The sequence below is a fragment of the Cydia fagiglandana genome, chromosome 17 (assembly GCF_963556715.1).
Source record: "Cydia fagiglandana chromosome 17, ilCydFagi1.1, whole genome shotgun sequence".
Classification (NCBI taxonomy): Eukaryota; Metazoa; Arthropoda; class Insecta; order Lepidoptera; family Tortricidae; genus Cydia; species Cydia fagiglandana.
The window spans coordinates 10,361,911-10,369,017 of NC_085948.1; positions in this window are offsets into that span (position 1 = coordinate 10,361,911).

A 7,107-nucleotide genomic window follows, 5' to 3' on the forward strand; every position below is an offset into this window, starting at 1 on the left:
ACCACTATGATTACCTACCATAAAATGTGTAAGTATATAAGTATGATGATGCCAATCTTACTAGCCCCTCCCGCTTAAACCCCCGTACACCGCACCGCATGCGCCGTTAAGTGGGTTAGGTTAGGTTTGAACTGCGATCCTCACAGAACCGAACTGCTATCAGAGAAGTGGGTTAGGTTAGGCTAGAACTACGACCCTTACAGAAGCGAAATGCCAGTAGAAAAGTGGGTGGTTTTACCTCCTTTTCTACATAGTGTACCTCTATCTACAATAATCTTTCACCGGCCCCCATAGAAGTCGGTTTTTTTTTCTTAAAAATTATTGTTGTACTTTTCTCTCAGTGTACGCTTTGTGAACGCTACGCGCAGTTTCATTGCATATATGTACATACCTACATACATGTACACTTGTACAGTCACCACACGGGATTGTTGTCAATCACGCTCCGCGATTGGTCCGCCAATTCAGCAAGAACCCTAAATGGCATAACAATCCCGTGTGGTGACTGTCGTTGCATATAAATACAAATGTCGTAACAATTACTGGAAAGCCCACTCAACTGTGTACTGTCTTCTCACGCTATAAAATTCAAATTCAAGTTGGTTTTACAATATGTCATTAATGTCATTATGGCTCTTATGCGCGGTGAGGCAGGACTGCAAAACTTAACATTTTACATATAAATATGTAATACAATACTCCCTCGTTGCAACCACCAACTATTGACAAATATTTCCGTGTATTCTTCTGCCATAATCACCAAAAATCTGTACACACCTGACGAAGCGTGAGTGGCAGCAGGGTGCACTTTTAACAGATATAAACTTTATATCTGTTAAAAGTGCACCCTGCGCTTTATATTATAAAGTAATGTAAAACTAGGTCGCAGAATGCAGCTCCTTATTTACATCACACAAACACTTCTCCTTTCGCGGCACTTCAGTTATAGGTACTCGTTAAACTTAGAGATTTGAGCTATGCTTTAAGTTGAATCGCCGTTCTAGTGCACAAATCAAGGGAAACCAATCGTTGCCATGCAATTTGTCATGTACGTTGTGTAATGGGGAATTCGGGTCGTACAGTCGCCATCAGATATATCGGAGCGGCCAAGGTGTTCACAATATCTGAACACGCACTCTAACGCCCTGACAATAGAGGCGTGTTCAGATGATTGTGAGCACCTTGGCCGCTCCGATATATCTGATGGCGACTGTACATTAATTGTAAAACGAAGGTTGTGTCTCCTGTGGACAGGAGAATATCAAACAGACCGTCGTCTACCTAAAACATAAGCCTTTTTGAGCTTAGGTACATGTAGGATTACGTAATTTTTGTAAGATTGTCTCGTAAAATATTACAATAGCTTCTTTGGAGACAACTTACATTCTTATATACTCGTAGTTACATCCGAACCTTGCAAGTTAAAATTAAATTTATTTAATAAAAGCATGTAAATAACATTTTGTATTTATTACGTAACTACAGTATAATTATGTAATTATGTTCAGTCCACTCCATTATAATAGTATTATATTACAGCAAAAAAGCACTCCGAGTACGGTACAAAAGGATTTCAATTTTGCTGAAAACAAACATGACGCAACAAAACTTCGAGGCTTGTTGTGGAGTGCTTAAAATACATATTCATTTACTTCGACTTTTGTGTCTAATTGTAGTAATCTCTAAAAGTCTAAAATGTACATGAATATTCCCACTCTAGAAAGGTCTCTTTGCCCTTGTCTAATTAAACGGATTTTTTTTATGTAAGTAGTTTGTAGAAATGTAGTAATTATGTGATTTTTTCAATGATTTAGGTAAGTAATATTTTAAATTGTAATGTATTTAATTGTATTTTAACGTTAAGTTTAGAAATGACCTTTGTACTTTGGTAAATCAGCTAAACGTTGGCTAAATGGTCGGTAGTAATTTTTGATAAATATACTTTTTACGCACAATTCCTTTCAGTGTCTAACAGTCTAAAGGTAACATTGCATTTCTGACCGCAGCTGCACTACTGGTACTGAACGCGTCGGTGTTATTGTCAATTTCCATAGTAAAATGAACAGTAGTGCAGCTGACGTTGGAAATGTACTGTCACCTTAAGTGTTGGGAAAATTCAAGAAGATTGGGGATATTTGTTAATGGCAGGCTTATTCAAAATTGCAGACGTTTTCCTAAGTAAACATCACAAAAAGGTTTTTGCAGAGAAACCTGAATAATTATCATTAATCACGTCTGTTGATCTTCCCTTAGACAAGTTTGTATAAAGTGTATTCATAATTCATAAAACAGTGTCCTTCTAAATTTCCGTCGAACAATAAATGTCGTCTTAAAGATTGATTAATGAATTTAAAAACAGCTGGATATAGAGATTAAGTCGACAAAAAGTTTCAAGACGCAATTAACGATCGTTATCAAAGGATTACGACCATTCAAGTGCCCCGGTCTTCATCCAAAGGGTTTTCAATAATTAAAGTACGACTGAGAAGAAGATAATTAAATGCACTTCTATTAATAGATAGATATTTAATCCATAGACGTAATATGTATTTGATTTATAGATGGTCAATCAAATCTTGTCAGTAGAAAAAGGCGCGAAATTCAAATTTCTATTTTCAAATTTGCCGCCTTTTTCTACTGACAAAATCTGCTGCCAACTATAGTAGTATTACCCTATAATGGACGTGGAACCAGTAATGGGACAAAAAAACATAATTCCTCTAAAATAACTATCTAAAAGTAGTTTATAAACACTGGCTGTATATTATCATAAATAAGAGTCCTAGAGCTGTTTCAGTTTGAAGTTTCATTAAATTTGGCTGTTTTTTAAGAAATTGGCGTCAACCCAAAAGTTGTCGTGTCACTGAAAAAAAATACCACTACGAATTCTTAACAACTTCGCTAAGAGAGGCGAGTTAATTTATTAAATTTTATTTAATTAATACTTGATGAAAACTAGAATGTGGTTAGTTAATTGCATTTACCATGAGATAAGGTATACAACACACTATGTTGTGACTCCACAGATGTAAAAAAAATAGTGGTATTTGGCCCAATCCCATTATAGGAGCTGTAAAACTGCGTACCTCCTATGATGGGACAATTGACAGAATGATGCTTGCCACGCCATAATTTCATGTTTAAATAATACAGAAGTAAAATGTAGTTACGAAATATGTCAATCAGGAGGTATTCTCGGACTTCGGATAAATTAATATCGTTTTTCCAAACTTTTATTTAACTTGCCCTGTTAGTTAGTGTGGGTCCAATCTTGGTAGCTGAATTTGAGCCACTTTTCGATTTCCGATTCAGTTGAAATTTTGTGTACGTAATTAAGTATGCAAATCGGATGATAATGCAATATTATGATAACATGGACCTGATCTGATGATGGAGACAGGAGGTGGCCATAGGAACTTTATCGCAATAAACCCTAACTAATTGTGTTTGGGTATATTAGAATTGTCTCGATGGATCTAATACAATAATAATTGGCTCTGGAAAGAAAAATACATTCAGCGATAAAAGCTTATACCAAAAATTGATTTTTTTTGCCGTAAATTATTCCCCATTTCAATATTTTATACTGATAGAGCAATGTCCATTATAGGGGGCCCATTACTGGATCCACGTCCATTACTGGGGGCCCATTACTGGAGCTTTGGTGTCCATGACTGGAGAAAAAAAGCATAGTTTTAATTTGTTAAATATGTGGAAACTAATTGCAGTATCTTTGATACAACACGCCTAAAACATGACAGACGGATAGGACTTTCATCTTTTAACACGCTAAGCGGTAGACCATTTACATGTATAAGGGAAATGTCATAAATACTCCAAATTTCCTCTTAAATGTCCCATGACTGGTGCTGTTACTATATATCTTAAAGTTCGAATCGGGCAGTAAGTCACTACAAAATCTGTTTGAGGCTTTACCCAAGTGCTGTTGAAATCCCCAGTGGCAGAGTGTTAAAAGTTGCACGCTAATCCGACCCACTCTGACATTACAGTTAAGAAGAGCCCATAAAACAAAGCAGGTGTGGCGGCAAAGCGACGCCAAACGGGTAGCCAAGCAGTCAGACCACTTTAAATTGCTGTGTTTCAAGATTTAATTGCTGACCTCCCTAATTAAGCTGCCCTTTAATGTATGTTGGCACAAATTGGGCTTTTCACTCGCAGACCCTCATTTGAATTCTACAAAATCGCATACTTAAGGATGACTCACGTTAGACCGGGCCGTGTCCGGGCCGAAGCTTCCGGCGCGTACTTTTCTATGACATGACAGGCGATCACGTGATACTGTCCGTATAAAACGATGCGCCGGAAGCTCTGGACCGGACACGGCCCGGTCTAACGTGAGTCATCCTTTATGTATGGAGCACAACTGGCCGGATACACCGGATTAGACTAAAGTTTGGCTCATCAAAAGCTTTCGGAACTATTCGCTCCCTTCCAAAGTTACGGGTAGATATCTACCCCGAGTGCTTACAATACTTATTGGATCTATGAAAATAAGAAAGAACCCTTTTTATTAGGGTTCCGTACCCAAAGGGTAAAACGGGACCCTATTACTAAGACCTCGCTGTCCGTCCGTCCGTCCGTCTGTCTGTCACCAGGCTGTATCTCACGAACCGTCATAGCTAGACAGTTGAAATTTTCACAGATGATGTATTTCTGTTGCCGCTATAACAACAAATACTAAAAACAGAATAAAATAAAGATTTAAGTGGGGCTCCCATACAGCAAACGTGATTTTTGACCAAAGTCAAGCAACGTCGGGCGTGGTCAGTACTTGGATGGGTGACCGTTTTCTTTTTGCATTTTTTTCCGTTTTTTTTTTGCTTTATGGTACGGAACCCTTCGTGCGCGAGTCCGACTCGCACTTGCCCGGTTTTTTAGAATGCTTTTGCTGGAACACAAAGCATAAGTATACACAATTTTACTGACATAGAGATATAAAAATAAGAAAGAAATACTCTAATCCCAATCTCCGTAAACAAAAGTAGGCACCTCTAACCGTACTCATAGAGGTGGCGACTCTAAACTAAGACACGCCGATCTTCTTGTGTTTATCTTGTATCTTGTCATGAAGTCACACTTTTGTCTTATGCTACCTTACTTCTGTCTATGTGTCATCTCTGTGTAGCAATCAATATTTCATGAATATTCTGTCAACTCTTATGAGGCAATTTACAGGTACCTAGTAAGTAGAATTTGTTTTCTTTAACAAAGACAAATCTGAAAACAATACCGCTATGTCACATCATATAAAACTTTCGCGGAACTACTGCGTTTTAGCAATTATTCTTAGCAAAAAATACGAAACTAGTCCGAGGAAGTCTGCAAATTGAAATTTTCGCTCACGGCGGGCAGGCGGTGTGCCAGTTGAAAGCGGGACACTTTTCTTTTCCAGTCTCTTTGCTCGGAGCCGAGACACTTCATTCGCCCGCAGAGCTGAATCATGAGTATCATAACACATTGTTGTTGTAGGACAACAACGCAGATTTTCTTTTAAAATTCCAACTGGGTTATCATCTTCCATCTTATCGACTAAAGTTTGGCGATTGAAACCTCGCCGCCGTTCCAAGTCGAACTCGAGATAAGTAGGATGCTCTCTACCCCAGTTTCATGGTATTGAAAGATTTATTATTTTGTTTTTATTTTATTGCTTCAAACTTCGGTCTTGCGGATGTTATCGCTGATTTATTTTCAGTAAGTTTTGTAACCAGCTAGCCACGACGGGAAAACGAAAGATGAAAAACTGTTTTATAAAAACTTGCGCTCGCTATGCATTTTATAAAAGAAAACTCCTCAAACTGAACTCTACGATCCATACTTCGATACTCCATTGATTCACATTTAAAATAGTAAAAAAATTGCTTACGAACTGGTACTTTAAATAGGTACCTATATTAAACTACTAATATACTCTTTTCATTGCTTATATTATCAATTAATTAAAAAAATACTAAGGACATTTAATCCCGCCCTATAAAATACATCGTTAAGGTGGTTCACATACTAACACCGCAATCTGCCGCAAGCCCCGAAGCCTCGAGGGGATTGGGCGACATAAAACAGCCTTTGATAGCGATCTAGTAAACGAGCACAAAACAACAAATAAGTAGGAAAATTCTGTTCACACCGATAAAAACATTGAACAGGTACTCTCATATCTTTTAAGATCAATTTAAATGTTGTTTAATGTTCTGTGCGGTTTACAAAATATGTGTGTGTATAGGTACGAGTTGTATAATTTGCCAATTATTTGAAGCATATTAAATTATTATATTAAATTAAGATTAGTATTATTACAAAACCTATACGTTTAAAACGGTACGTAGTAAATAAAATTTCTATTTAACCTCAGTCGATTGAATAGTTGCAAGTTGTAGGAAATACCTAAAGCACGGTGAAAAATAATGCGCTAGCAACTGATATGTTTGAAGTCGGTACCAAGCCAAATCTTACTACTTTTTGATAAGATAATGTAAAATTTAACTTTTTCGAATTAGACATTTTAGTAGGTATGACACTTATTGTTTTTTTTTAATTACCTATTTCAATTTTATATTTTGAATACTGTTAATGAACAATCTAACTTAGTGTAAATCATTACTAACAAACTATATGGGCCTATTTTGACCTGAAATAAATGAATTGAATTGAGTATGGATTTCCGCAAAGTAACGCCTGATTCTACAGGTGGGCCCAAAACCACAATTACATAAAATGTTTAGGGATAATTTTCTTAGGGGCATCCATTAATTACTTGGGAAAGAGGAGGGTCAAGCCGAATCTCACAATATCTCCACGTGGGGGAGAGAAAGGGTTTCGAAAAATATGAAGTCATTATTTTGGGGCAAAAATATCAGGTATAAGAGGCAAGCATAAAAAATATATCTCAAAAACACCTCACGTAATTAATAGACGCCCCCTTACTTAAATGTCTTTTACAAAATGTCATTAAAAATTAATATAGGAGCGTACCTTCAATGTATTAACATGTATTATCTTCAAAATATTTTCGTTTCGGTTTGATTCACAAACGCAAACGTTTATAAAAATTATCAACAAATTACGAGCAGTAAAAATCTTTGTTAACGT